Consider the following 15,046-nt stretch of genomic DNA (forward strand, 5'->3'; position numbering starts at 1 on the left):
ATTAATACAAGAGGAAAATTTTAACTTTTAAAATATAAAACTTATATAATCTTTTAACAAATAAAATTCATCAATTTTCGAGGATTAATTTAATAAAATAAATGTAAGAAACGCTAAAAAAATACTATCGAAATTAAAATCGATTTTCTTTTATACTTTGCCCGAGGAGCGATCCAAAAGTATTAAATTTGCTTATTGCGTGAGGAATTAACTTTGTAGTAAGGTAAATATTATAACTATGCATTTTGTGAATATAATAAGAAGTATTATTTCTTTTTATATTTAGACATAATTTTAAACAAATTTAAAAAAAAATTTCAATAAAATTTCACTACTGTTTTCAACAAACTAGAATTTTATACAATACAGTACTTTGTAGTTAAATATTATTTTAAAAAGCTGTTGGGGCTTACAAAAGCAATATTTTCATTTGTTTACCAATATTATTGCATTGTATTAAGTTTTAAAAATTATAAACATCCCCCCCCCCTGTTTTACCCAGTTTAAGGCCTATCTTCTTGTTATATTCTATGGCAAGAATCATTATGGCATAATATTAAAATTAACTTTATTTATGACGTATTGATCCGCTGAATGCCGTTATTTTAAAATTTACTGAAATATAATCGTTAAAGCTCCTAAAGTGATTTTCAAAACATTTTAATCGCATATATTTTGTTAAAATCATAATTCTTTTCTGATAAAAACAGGAAAAAGGATTTTCGCAAAACTTTTTAAAAAACAAACTGTAAAACACCAGATAAATTCGCCGAACAAAATTTTATCGAAATTCGAAGAATTTTAAGACGTTGTTCTTATGTTCTTCTTTAATGCAAATAAAAATAATTGACTAAAAAGCGCGACATGTACTGTCACCATTGAAGGCCTTAAGAAGAAAAAATAAAAAGGTTCAACATCTTGCGTCAGTGAACCACCTTCTCAAGTCCGGATAGCGGTAAGTAACCTTGATCGCCCACTAAGACTGCATTTAAAACAAGCCCTTCCTTAAAATGGCAGTAAAATACGAAACAGTCTGTGTAAATATTGTGACGCATTTAGGTGTTTATTTCCAGAGAAAAGAGGTGCAACTTTTCCGTTATTTATACTAAATGGTAGCTCCTTCTTATTTTTTTATTTAATACTCAGTATTGAATGGAAATTCAAAATTGAAATTTTTTTCTCTCGTTTTTGACGAAACTGAACCATATCTAGCAGCAAAGTAACTTGGACCATCATTGGACCAATATTGATGAATTTTCGCTCAATAAGGGTTCAATAGGTCGTTATTTTTCCAATATTGGCCCTATATGTGGAAAAGTTCAATTCATCTGATATTTTACTGCCACTTTACAACAAATATCTGCCCTATATAGAATTATCAGATTTACTCCATATTTTTATTATTTACTGAATATAGACCCTATATAGACCATTCTTGGACCAATATTGCGAAATGTAGACATCCCAATGTTAGTCCCTCGGCGCATATTGTTATAGGACTCATATTGAGCCAACTGTATGGCCTTACTACGGAAAAGGTAAAAATGTTGCTAGCGTTGGAAAAGCCCAAGTAGACATGAAAGTTGTGGTGGCTCAGGGGATAGAGCATTCGCCTTCCAATAAAGCGAACCGGGTTCGAATCCCAGTCGATACGAATTCCGCATCTGGCTTGCACCGACCACAATGCTGACATGAAATATCCTCAGTGGTAGACGGATCATGGGTTAGAGTCCCCTTGCCGTCAGGCTAACCGTGGGAGGTTCTCGTGGTCTTCCTCTCCATGTAACACAAATGCGGGTTAGCTCCATCAAAAAGTCCTCCACGAAGGCAAATTTTTCTCAATACTCGATCCAGGAGTTCCCTTGTCTTCTGGATTGGGTTCAAAATTACAAGGATACGGAGTTGAACATTAGTAGTCGTAAACCCATAAAATTGGGTCGACTGTTCAAAGACGGTTATAAAAAAAATGATGTAAAAGTAGACATGAAATTATTATCTTCAGTTATTTGTGATATTTCGTCAAAAGCAACTCATTGGTTTACGCAGTTGATTAAGAAATACTATACTAAGTAAAAAATGTCGTGAGTGACTGAGTAACTTAATATTTGTTAGGAAATTAAATTAAGAAACCTGCTTGACAAGAGAGTGCAATAAACTATGTACCATCCTGTGAATAGTACGATTTTAAAATCAGATAAAAATGTTGAAAAATTTTCAGAATGTACCAAGATGGCATGCATGCGATGAAACAATTTCGTCAAATGTTCGCGAGAAAGGATTGCTAATAATAATGAAATGCGGCTTAAGGAATCTTCAAAAATTACTGCGTGATTTTTAAAAAATCTGTAATTATTTTTAATGCATTTTGTTAATATGCCACGAAAACTTCCCACAGTTATCCTGATGGCAACGGGACTCTAACCCATGATCCATCTGCCACTGAGGATATTTTACGTCAGCACTGTGGTCAGTGCGAGCCGGTTACGGAATTCGTTTCAACCAGCCATCGCTGGGATTCGAACCCAGTTCACCTCACTGGAAAGCGAACGCTCTATGCCCTGAGGAAAATATGACCTTATTAGTTTGGTCAGGAGAGCAGTTGAAAGTTTGGACTCCTTAATGTTATTTTCCTTGTTTTGTGTATTTCGCTGTGTCTGTCGAACTAATGAAGCAAACCAAAAATTAACCCAATTAAACTTATTTATTTGCAAGTTACAAGAAATGGCGTTTTATTTTTTTTCTGAGTATTTATGATTGTTGGCACATTTATATTTATGTTATGTAAGTTTTATATTTATGTTAAAATTCTATTAAATTTAATTTTAAATGTTTAACAATTATTGCTAATTCCAAAGCAATGATGACTGATTATGAAATAGTAATGCTGAAAGTATAAAAGAAATATTATTTTATCCGTGAGTATCGCACATAAGTCAAGAACCATTTTAGTAGAAAAACACGCAATAGTATTTCCTTTAAGATTAAAAAAATAAAAAGAGTCACGTGATAAAAAAAGTAAAACACCCAATCATTACTGTTTAGCACACTGACATAAAGTGAAAAGGATTTCGTGTATTGCTTCACGTGTAGGACGATTGACTATAATGACGTCATTCCAAGAATAGGACTACCCACAAGCGTTGCTGGAGACAAAAAATAAATGCCATATAAAAATAATGTAATCGTCGTAAAGGGTTAATGGGACAAAAATAAAAAAGACAAAAAACCGCGTAACACAATGACTCCGTGAGGAATTACATATTCCCATCGCGTACCCTAACATCAATCGATTTTTTAGAATTTTGAATACCTTTTTACTTTCACGAATCGAAGGGTCAATTCGAACGGCTGATTGAGAATTCCGACATTATGATTAATGATTGCATTCATAAACTATTGGAAGTATATTGAAAGTTATAACTCGTTTCGCATAATTTGTTCCCAGTCAGTTTTTTTTCCTCAAAACCACTGATGGTTTGTCTGCAGCAAGTGATGACATAATAAATGTTATTGCTGCGATTGAAGCAGCTTACATAACATTTTACAAATTCAAATTACTTCTGTTTTAAATGCCATTTTATTAACACATTTGATATTTTTTCTTTTAGCATAAAAATGATTAATAAATTCTGGTATAAAAAATGCTTCCGAAAATATGCATAATTTTGCTTTTGAAAGTACGATAGGTATATTAAAATAAATAAAAAAAACATACATAGTCTTACAAATTCTCTTGTCTTAAGAATTCTTATATAAAATCATTCTAATTTTTCCTTTTCTAACAATATTATGGAGACGATTTCGTTGTTTACGGCTAAATTGCTACTTTTAGTTTATTAGGCAAGATTTTTCACACACAAAAAAATGTACGATAAAATATTTAATTGTGCCTTACTTAATAAATAATCCTAAGAAATTGAAGCTGTAAGATATTACTCATTAAAAAACTTCAGATTAAAAAACGCAGATTAAAAAACTTCATTGGCTTAAACAATATGCAGATAGAAATAAAATCCTACATGTTTCAAGCTCTTAAAAATAGGTTCCAATTCTCAAGACTTGCCAAGCGAGAAATTTGCCAGTTCGTGTTTGACAATTCTTGAGAATAGGCACCTACTTTTGAGAGCTTAAAACATGTCAACTTTAGTTTCCATATTCATAACTATGAAGCTAATGAAGTTTTTTAATCAAGTAATATTCCATATGTAGTTATAAATTAATTAAATATAAATATCTGTTGGAAACAAATTTTTATGATCTTTGCTACATTATGAAATATTTAGTTTAATAAACACATTCAGGAAAATAATTGATTTTTGGTTTTTAAAATGCTATGATGAAAATGTAGTATAGATAGAAAACTTCATGCTAATTCTGAGTTAATAGAAATTTAAAAAATGGTTTTACTTAGGTGTGAATTATAATTCGAATTAAAAAAAAAAGTGTATCGATTTTTAATTTATAGTTTAAGTTCAGCTCAATTGTTTTAGCTATTTCAGTGTCGAAATTTTTAATTATTATTTTGCATAATTAAACCAGAGAAAAGTTAATGAACAAAAAATATTTTGAAGTGAATTTCAGCTTACATGTTAATATACAAATTTAAAGTCAAGCCAAATGGCAAATCAACAATTGAACTTAAATTTACCTTGAATATTTTTAGAGTTAAAAAATTTATTTGATATGATTATAGCTAAATTTGAAGTGAAATTATTTAATATTGTTTATATATTAAACCATTCTAAATTGTTAAATTTAAAAAATAATAATTGTCAGTAGTAAATATTAGTAATAAAAAGTTAGAAAATATTCCTTATAGAATACATTCATCGTCATCTAATTTAGAATACTTTTAGTTATTTTGAAATTTAGAAAACCAATAAAGTTTATGCAATAAAACTAAAAATAACAGCTAATATAAAAATTTAACATTGTTATAAGAAAATAGAAATAAGACATAAATAAAATCTAAATAATTAAAATAAAAAGAAAATATAAATGTGTGCTGCAAACACAAATTTATATTTTCTTTTTAAATTATTCAGATTTTATTTATGTCTTATTTCTATTTTATATAAAAGAAATTAGGTTTCAGCTGCCTTGTGCGCTTTTCCAGTTTGACTTGATGATTTAATGCTTCAATGTGTTTTTTTCCTCTTATATATCAATATTGACTAAGTAAAGTGAATTGATTTTATGATTACATTGTTATAATAATTATAACAATAATTTTTGGTAATAAATATGAGCATTAAAATTGTAAGGAATTTTTTTAAAAAAAAACATTTATTGACATTAAATTCAAAAAATAGAAAAAAATAATGTTCGTACTACAAAGTTAAAAATTTAAAAAAAGTCACTAATTTACATCGATTAATTCTTAGAGATAAAGATAAAAATATAAAAAAAAAAATCCACAAAATAGGAAGAAGAGTAAAAAGTGAATGAGTGTAAATACAATAACCGAGGGAATCGGATAACCATGCCAGGAAGTGAATCTTACATTTTTTCACACAAATTTCGCCGTAACCCTTTTCATTGAAAGGGTCAAATGACCTTTAATGGTTAACTTACGAATAAATTATCATGAGATGAAAAAAGATCACTAGGTATAGAATGATTTAGGAAGTAGTTATAGCAGATGAGGAACAAACTTAGCTTTGGGCGGAATTTTCTTTCATTGATGTAGTTGCATCCCACCCTAGAAAACTACATATTTACGTAGTTTTCAGGAAATATATATTATAGCTGATGTGTGAAGTTATTTATGTGATCAGAGGATAACAATGGATTAAGTAAATTTAAAATTGTGATGGATAAAATGAGGGGAATCTATTTATATATGCATCATTGGAAGCATCAAAAATGTTTGCCTTTTTGAAAAATAAGGATCCAAATTTAAGCATGATAACTGTTTTATTCTAAACAAGAAAAAGATATATATATAATTTAAATTTTCTTAAACCATTAATTCAATTTAGTTTTTCGATTTGAATTTCTAGTAGTCTAATAATTTTTAGTTAGGGTCTTCGCTTTAATACTCTTGAATAAGTCAGTTTTATTCTCAATTACGTTTTGAAATCACAAAAAATCAACTGCAGAAAAAAAAATTAAAAATTCCTTTTTAGAAATTTTTTTTTCATTTTCTTCAATTGTAGAAGTCGTAAAAAATTTGGAAATAATTAAGTTTAAGCTCTTTGTACTATATCTTTGTACACATTTTAAATGATTTATTATAAGACAAACCTAATTTATCTGTACTTAGAGTATTATTCTAAAAGCAAAGAAAATAACCCACTGTACTAAAAATTTAACTTTCGGGTTATAGTAACCTAAATATTACAAGTTTGTAGGAATAGCAAGGTTAAATTGTTAATGCAAAATGCCTATTATTTATTATTATTTATACAATAGAAAATACGAAGAATTTCAAAATTATAAACAATTTGCATGTAATATAATATAAAACTGATTATTTTTTGAACAATTGCATTGTGAAATACGTAATTTTTGTTTTAAAACATGAAGAGTATGTCTTAATTTTCAATACATTGATCACACGGTTAAATGTTTCAGTCAATTATTTATGACAAAATTTATATTGCTTTCTTGTGAGGTGATCATATTTAAATGAAAACAAACCCTTAGCGTCATTTTATTGAAAATATAAAAAATAAAAATAAGCATTTTGTACCGCAACACTTTTGTGATGCTAATTACATTTTAACAAATAGGTTAGCAGTTAAATTAGCCTCGGGAAGAAGTTTAATGACTAGTATTTGATGTGCGGTTCCAGTTAGAATGAAAGGCTTAATCAAAACAAAGCTGATTTAAGATTCGTTGATCAAGTTTGTACTACGAAGAAACTGATTAATAATATGTTTTTTTTCCAGCTCCTTTTGCAACGAAGTTTTTTTTTTCTCTTTCCAATCATATTAGTGAAGTTAATATTTTTTATTATTCCCTTCGGACATATTTATTAATCTTTTCGGATCGGAAAGAAAATCAGGTATTAATCATTTATGTTTTATGAAAGGCGATTTAGACAAAATGGATTCAGTCATCACTATAATGAATATATACATAAAGATAATTTTTATTAATATTTTTTTTTATAAAAAAGATAGCTTCAAGCAGTGAATGTAAGCTTTCTGAAAGCTAATATTTGGATGAGGTGATTGAAACGAAATATAAATACGTCTCAAAAATAATTTTTATTATTTTAAAATTTGTATTATGTATTAATGGGAGAGCCTATAAATTAAATTATTTTATTTTAAAGAATTGAATTTTAAGAGACAGTTAAAATTCTTAATGGCGTACAAATTAAGATGTTATTAGAAATTAAAACTTTTGCCCTTTCGATTAGAATAAAATAAATGTTTTTTTTTTTAAATAAAGTTTTTTTTTGGATAGAATAAAGTTTTTTTTGAATGAGAGGTATAAAAGAGCTTATTGCTAAAAAAATTTTTGCTAAAAAATGTTACATAATATTATTATTTCTTATTTTGAAATTTTAAAGTTTAAAATAACCATTTGCACTTAGGTTTTTTTGATAACTATACATGTATTAAGTAAAATAATTTTAGGTGTGAAGTAGTATTTTTATATAAGCATAATAAAAAAAAATTATAAGAAAATTAATGGCAAAAAGCATTTGATCAAAACTATTCTTAAAATTATTTTTCTGTCTTCTATTAACAGATGCTATAATTATTTTGGATTAATTTTTTGAACAATAAAAAAATAATTGTAGATCAGAACACTTTATTATAGATAAAAGCACATTATTTTTTAGAGTGTTGGAATATTCATAGAATATCGCGATTAAATAAACTGACCATGTTTCTTGTTAGTAATTAATTCAACTATTTCTGATTTCATTTTAATAAAATTTAGGAAATAAATAAAAAATAGATAGATGTATTAATTCTTAAATAATTGCTTCATACAGATTTTGCATGGTTCTGAAAACTTTTAATTTAAAACCTAACTTGCTGATTTCTCAATGTTTTTAAGGAACCAAATAAATAAACTTAGTATAATACTGATATGAATTCAAGGATGCATGAATTTTTAATCTTTGGAAGTAGGGAAATTATTTTTTTGCACATAGTTACGAACATAAGAACAATATGTTAGCGTAAATGTAACAAGTTCCAAATAGTGCAGCATTATCACAAATACATTTATTCACATTCTTACTAATAATTAAAATAAGGAAAATGCACTTTTCAAAGGAACTAGAGGTAATTGTTTGAATAAATAGTTTCTTCAAATTACTTATTGTAGAGCGAATTCAATTTTTAATAGTAAAATGTTACTCTTTAAACTAACACTGCAAGCAAAAAATTAAACTAATTTTTGAAAATTCATAATATTTTAAAGTACAGTGCTTATTTATAACTTTGGTAAACAACAGTTAGAAAATTATTGACTAAATATGAAAAATAAAAACAACTATTTTCTGCCGATAATTAATAAGATCAACGAATTCTGTACTTATAGATGATGCTAACATTTATAAATTCTTATAAACAATAAAATTTTAACTGTGTTTACTGATAGTAAGTTAATAAATGTTAATTATCATATATGAATACTCACATATCAAATGTATGAGTGCATTCATTCCTAATAAATTTCACATGAAATTTGATTGAAATTTTAATGAGATTAATATTAACAATAAAAATGACACTTTAAAATTAGAATATTTTTTGAATTATAGTTTTTCTCAAGTATAAGAATCTCGAAATGAATCAAATAGTGAAGAATTTATTTCATTATTAAAATAAATCTAAGGCGCGAAGAAATATTCGTTATGAACGTGTATATTATTATGCTCGTGTAATTGATAATAATTCTTACATTTGGATGAAAAATAATACAATAGATATTTTCTAAAATTAAAATATCACTTAAGAGAACAAACACGTAATAAACACAAAATTGCAATACTTAGTTTAAATTATAACTATAAATATGAGACCAATATTTGAACGTTGAGTTCGTAAATAAAAACAAATAAGAAAAATGTATTTACAGTTTATTATTGTATTTTAACTGTTGTATGACAATTTTTATATGCCATTACTTCCATAATTGTGTAGTGTATTGAATAAGCGTTCAATATCTCTCAATTGTACTGTAGCTTTTATATAATACTAAGCTGTATCCATTATCTTTTTCTGAACTAGATTTTAATATCGCTCAATTGAAACAAAGGAAAAATGTGTATTTACAGTTTAGCATTGTATTTTAGCAGTTGTATGACTATTTTTTATGCATCATTATTTCGATGCATGTGTAGTGTATTCAATAAACGTTCAAAATCACTCAATTTTACTGAAATTTTAACATAATACTAAGTTGTATCGGATTATCATTTTCTGAACTTGATTTCGCGATAATGGTTCAATTTGAGAGATCACATGATACAGTTTACGTCTTAATGTCAGTTTAGTCTGTATCAAATGTACAAGATATTATGGTTCAACTTTGAACTGAATTTTTTAAAGAAGCGTTTTGATGTACGGGAAACTTACTACAATTATTAATGTTTTTTAATTAAAAAATAAAAAAAATGTTTAGTTTAAAAAAAAGAAATTAAAAATTCATTCAATGAAATAAATACTCTTTTCTTTATTTGTTTACATAAAATAAATTTTTTGAGATATTTTAGAAAATACTCTATGAAGTAGAAGAAAGAAGAGAACAAAAACGCGAATTTATCTTCCGTTAAAATCACTTCACTTTCTCCACTCTCCGGAGATGAGGAGAAAGCGGATGCTGAAAAGTGAGAGTGAAAAAGGAAGATGATGAAGAAAGAGAGAGTCCAGACTTACCTGTTTGGATCTTGAGTACTTGTCTCGTTTGAAGGAGTTCCCCAAATACTAATGGCTTCACGGAAGTTCCACTCTCACTAGGTCCTTTAGTAGAAATCAAAAGAACTCCTTAGCTTCTGTAGAAAGTAATTCTCTCTTATGACCTGTCCGACCGGCTGTCTATTCTCACATTTGATAGGCCGGTTTACCTTTTCACGTCACAATCTTCAACCCACTTAAAATGTTCACCTTTATTTTCTTTCTTTATTTATTTTATATCCTTTTATTCGAACTTAAAACAACACCACATGCACTTTTACACTCGAAGATCCGCCACAAGAAAGTGAAAACGGTCTGAAGTACCACCAGGCTTTTATATAAAGCCTAGAAATGGGGAAAAGAAATTGGTTGGGTTCGCATCGGGTGATGTCATGGGTATTTTTTGACGTCACAGATCTTAACGGTTGCTTATGGGTTCATTGGTGGCAATATTTCGTGGATTATTGTGCAAAGGAAATTCTAATTGTTGTTTACTCGTCTTCATGAATCTACCTGTAGCTGTGCACGCGTTCCGAATCTTGGGATTTCCACAGAAATAGCTACACGGTGACGTTTATTCAGAAAGAAAAAAGTTTGATGTGTAACTGCAAGATTACTTTAATGGTCTCAATTACAATGAAAACTGATAAAAAGCTAATGATTTTTCAAATTTAAATTGAATTATTTTTTTTAACTAGATTGAGAAATGAAAATTCGAGACAGATTAATTGATGCATATTTAAGTAATGATATTAGTTGGAAAGATGGTCTAAAGTTTAAAAATAAAACTTTCTTCTTTTAATGAAAAATACTTTTTTAATTTCCCTTATAACTCATCTTCATAAATATATCTTAAGGCATACCCGCGTTTGGAATCTCGGGATTTACGCAGAATAAGGTGTCGTTAATTACGAATTCATTATGAGTCTAATTGTAAAGAGTAGTGCAGTAAATTCAATTACACTGGAAACTGATTAGGATCTAGTATTTTTTCGCATTTAAACTAAAGTTTTGTCATTAAGATAAGAATGAAAAAAAACAAAACAAAAACAAATTCGTTAAAAATTCAGTTCTGCGTAAAGAATTAATTCCACTGGAGAATAATTAATTCATATTTATGTAACGAAATTTGTTTGGGCGATAGTTTGACATTTAATTAACTTTTCTCCTTTAAAGAACATTATTTTTTTAATTTCCGCCTTTATTACTCATCTTAACTCAACCTGCAGACATGCTGACGTTTGGAATCTTGGGATTTACGCAGAAATAGCTGTATTGTAAAGGTCATTATAAATTTGTTGAGAGTACAAGTTTAAGGAGAAATGATGTGGATTCAGTTACTAAGAAAACTGATATGGATCTCGTGGTTTTCCATACTTAAAATGAAATTTTGAACCGTAGTTAGGGAAAAAATTCCTTTCACTTCAAATAAATTTGTGCAACTTTAGATAAATATCTTGGTTGAAGCAATCTTTGGGCAAATAACTTAAGTTTTTGCTTTTATTTTCTATACTTAGTTTCTTTGGAAGTAAATGGCAAAATAAAAATATTATGCACGGAAAATTATTGCAATATTTCGAACTTAAGATTTTTTTTTGAAATTTCATTATAAAAGATACGTTTTTTCGAGGCAAAATAATTCTAAAAAAAAAAAAATGCAATGGAGAATTTTCTTCTTTTTCAATGAACTCTTTTTATTTTGTGTGATTTTTTGTATCATTCAAAAATAATTTAATTGGAAAATCTTTTCGCAATTCTTATTATTTTTATTTATTTTTCTTTCGCAAGACAATAAACATTTTACGCTATTTTTCATTATTTATTCAATATATAATAATTGCTGTTATATTAACAAAAATATATTTCTTTTCTGATTTTCAATATAATTGTAAGATAACCATGGCTTGAACATGAGTTACACTTATATTGCTGTTTAAACGCAATGCAACGATTAAATTAAAATTTGTGGTTTTTCAATATCTAGTTGTACAATTAAAACTATAGTTCAAAAAAATAATAATTAAATTACTTTTTAAAAAGGCTTCACACTCAAAAGAAATAATGACACTGCATAAAATATACAAAAAGAACAATTGAGCAAGTACAATTACAAAAAAAGCCTATAGTATTATTTTAAGATTGCACTGACTAATGCAAGCCCCTTTTAGTATACTTACATTATTTTCGAATAATAAAGCAAAATTTTTCTACATAATTTAGGACACAATTTGAAATCGATACTAAGGGCTTATTAATTTTTTCACAAATCGAAATCAATGCTTTTATCCATGTACTTTTATTTAAATAATAAAGAAATATAGCTTTCGAAACTAAATAAACTTTTTTATTAATGAATTGTTTTTATGTAGCGTTTTAGATAATAAAAGAATATTTTAAATTAGCTAAAACTATCCGAACTTTCACAGAGTTCCATTATTTAAACGAAACACATATAAAATTTAGTAGTTTATGCTAGTATTCTTTTTCTGCCTACCACAAAGAAAACTAAATATTTGCTGCTGTTAACAGGTTGTGGGGGAAAGTTCCTTTGATGTCGGGCTTACCGTAGGAGGTTTTCACCATTCATGATTTTTCTCTCAACGTAACACAATCGGAGATAGTTTCAGATCAACCTTGCTTCTTGAAAAAAACTTTTTTTTTAGCCTTGAGATGTGTCTAAGGTTGCAAGTTAAATTGAAAAATTATTAATCTGGTGCATAATTGAAAAATTATGCTCCAGAAAACCTGTCATTAATTCGTTTTTCATGTTTATACAAGATTTATGGATAATATTGTACAAGTTTGGATAAGCATTTAAAAAAAGTGAATTTTTGATAAAAACATTGCATTTCAAAATGTTACTAAGACCAATTTTTTTTCCTTCACTAAGCAAAAGTTTTTTTTTATTACTACACCTAAAAAAACAGCTTTGTTCAAGATAAATGATTTTTATATTGTAGTTCAAAAAAAATTTAAATTTTAAGTAGAAACAACAATTCTAACATTCAGTAATTATTAAAATAAGTTTCTTTTTTCATGTTACAACAATGGATACATATTGATAAAAAATAACTAACATATTCTTCTTAAATTAAATGATTTTTTTGTTATTTCTGAAGTACTTTCTTTTGTTTTCTCTCGTTTTATAATTAAGCATCTTGTGATTATTAAATTCTAATGATATTTCAGCAGTATTTTGTTTGTTGACCAAGTTGTAAATTTGAGTGCGTAATAGAGTATTTTTAAAAAAAAATATTATCAAGAATTAATATAATGTTTAAAAATTACAAAACTTGAGAATTTGAATCAAAATTAGCATTTATTACAATGATCTAGATAGTAGGAACAAAAACATAATTGAAAATTTTTTTTCATTGCAAAATATCGTGCAATTTGAGTATTCCATGTCACAGAAATATGTTTATTAATGTTTATTAATGTATTATTGTTTTTTGATAAATCTTTAAATGAAACTAAAATAAACCCTGAAAAATATGAAACTAATATTCGATAATCATGAAGTTGGATTTTATTATTTATAACTTATTTAATTTAATGCCCATAAGATATAAGTTCAACCTTTGAACATTTATTTTACATTTATTTTCAAGGGCACTTTTAAGTTATTTTTTTAACGCGTTAATTGAATTGACAGTAACTACTTGAATCAATTTAAGTATGACTGGTGGTCTTGACCTTTTAACTCATCTTTCACACTTACTAGAATGATGTTGAAGATAGTGAATTAGAATGAAGGAGAAATACCATTCTGCAATTAAATAAGTACTACTTAACTTTTCGTTTAAATCTTAATTTATGTTATGTTACTCTAAATGTAATCAATACATAAAAGAACACGAAATATATAATTAGAAAGACACATTAAGGAACAGTCCTATGATAAGAATCCAATTTAATTACAATTATCCTTATGAAGCTTAGTATGAAGTACACTGTTAAAAATTTCTCCGAAAAATTGGTTAAATAACTATTTTTTTTTAAAATTTACTTTTTTCCATATTCAAGCAAAGCAGTCAAATAACCATAAATAAGATGGTTTTCGAAGTGTTAATTGCGAGAAGAAACGTTTATTAACTGCTTTTATCTAATATGGTTAAACAACCAGAGTCTTATCACACCAACTAGGCCCACCTAATGAACCCACTTAGTTACTTGAAGCTGGGTACATGGTATAGTCGAGAGGGCCAATTTGTCAATCTCTTGACCGACAGAACGGAAGTGCGAGTCCCGGCATTGGCACCGCAATATTTCCTCAAATCCATTTAACACATGAAAAGTATCCTGTGTTCGACACTTCCCAATGTGTGATCACGGACTATTAGAATATGATACTCTCCCTCACGCATAAATGGTACCATCATAAAGTTGCACAGAAAATGTCTAGAATTTCCCATCTCTGGTGAAACAACCACATAAACTATTTAAATCACATTCCATGCTTTTCATAAAATACAATTGAAACGGAATTTAGCTCCAAGTCTAGTTCCAATGTCCAGTTAAATTTCTTTATTGCATTTTGGAAACCATACTAGTTGTAAACGTTTTCAAATCTTAAAAGTAAAGAATGTTCTTTACCGTATTGGATAAAGAGACCGCTCTTTTTTTTTACCTGGTTATGAAAATTCTAACATTGTAAAAAATTTTGGTAGTATGATCCGAAACATCTAATTCAACACAATTTATCATATTAAACGAAATACTCATGACTTTGGGTGTTTGAGGAACATCAAAGATGTGCAAACTGAAACCAAATGGCAGAAATTTTGAACAAACTAATAAAATGCTGTGAGAGTGTAAAAGTTAGAGACCACATTATTTTAAATAAGGCTAGATTTAAGGCGAATTTCTGTTGAGTACATTGTTGTTGTCGAATGCCATCAATGGCATACGGCAGTGGGGATTTCCAGCAATTTCCAATGAAACCATCTATGGTCAAGATTTCTGCCATAGTATCTATGCAATATTCACAATCCGTTCATAGGGCGGACCCATTCATACATCCATTCATTCAACCACAGATCGTAATTTAGATCTGAATCAGAGAACGATCAATCTCCAATTCAGTATCCCCAGAGGTATGATTTGTTACGTGAACATAGAGGACTTTGTGCCCGACAGATTTAGCATGCACCAGTCACCATTTACTACATGTGGAATCA

At 27.8% G+C, this 15,046-nt stretch overlaps 1 protein-coding gene across 2 annotated transcripts in view; it reads right to left on the reverse strand.

The window, feature by feature from the left end:
• The window catches only part of LOC107446124 (uncharacterized), a 52,750-nt gene extending 42,578 nt beyond the window's left edge, over window positions 1–10,172 (reverse strand). Inside the window, exon 1 of one of the 2 annotated variants that reach the window (XM_043039094.2) lies at window positions 9,849–10,172. The gene's annotated coding sequence lies outside the window, so the exon portion shown is untranslated. The remainder of the gene's footprint in view (window positions 1–9,848) is intronic. The other variant, XM_071178846.1, reaches the window with a different exon arrangement.
• Window positions 10,173–15,046: the final 4,874 nt, after the last annotated feature.

This window comes from Parasteatoda tepidariorum, chromosome 3, assembly GCF_043381705.1.
Source record: "Parasteatoda tepidariorum isolate YZ-2023 chromosome 3, CAS_Ptep_4.0, whole genome shotgun sequence".
Lineage (NCBI taxonomy): Eukaryota > Metazoa > Arthropoda > Arachnida > Araneae > Theridiidae > Parasteatoda > Parasteatoda tepidariorum.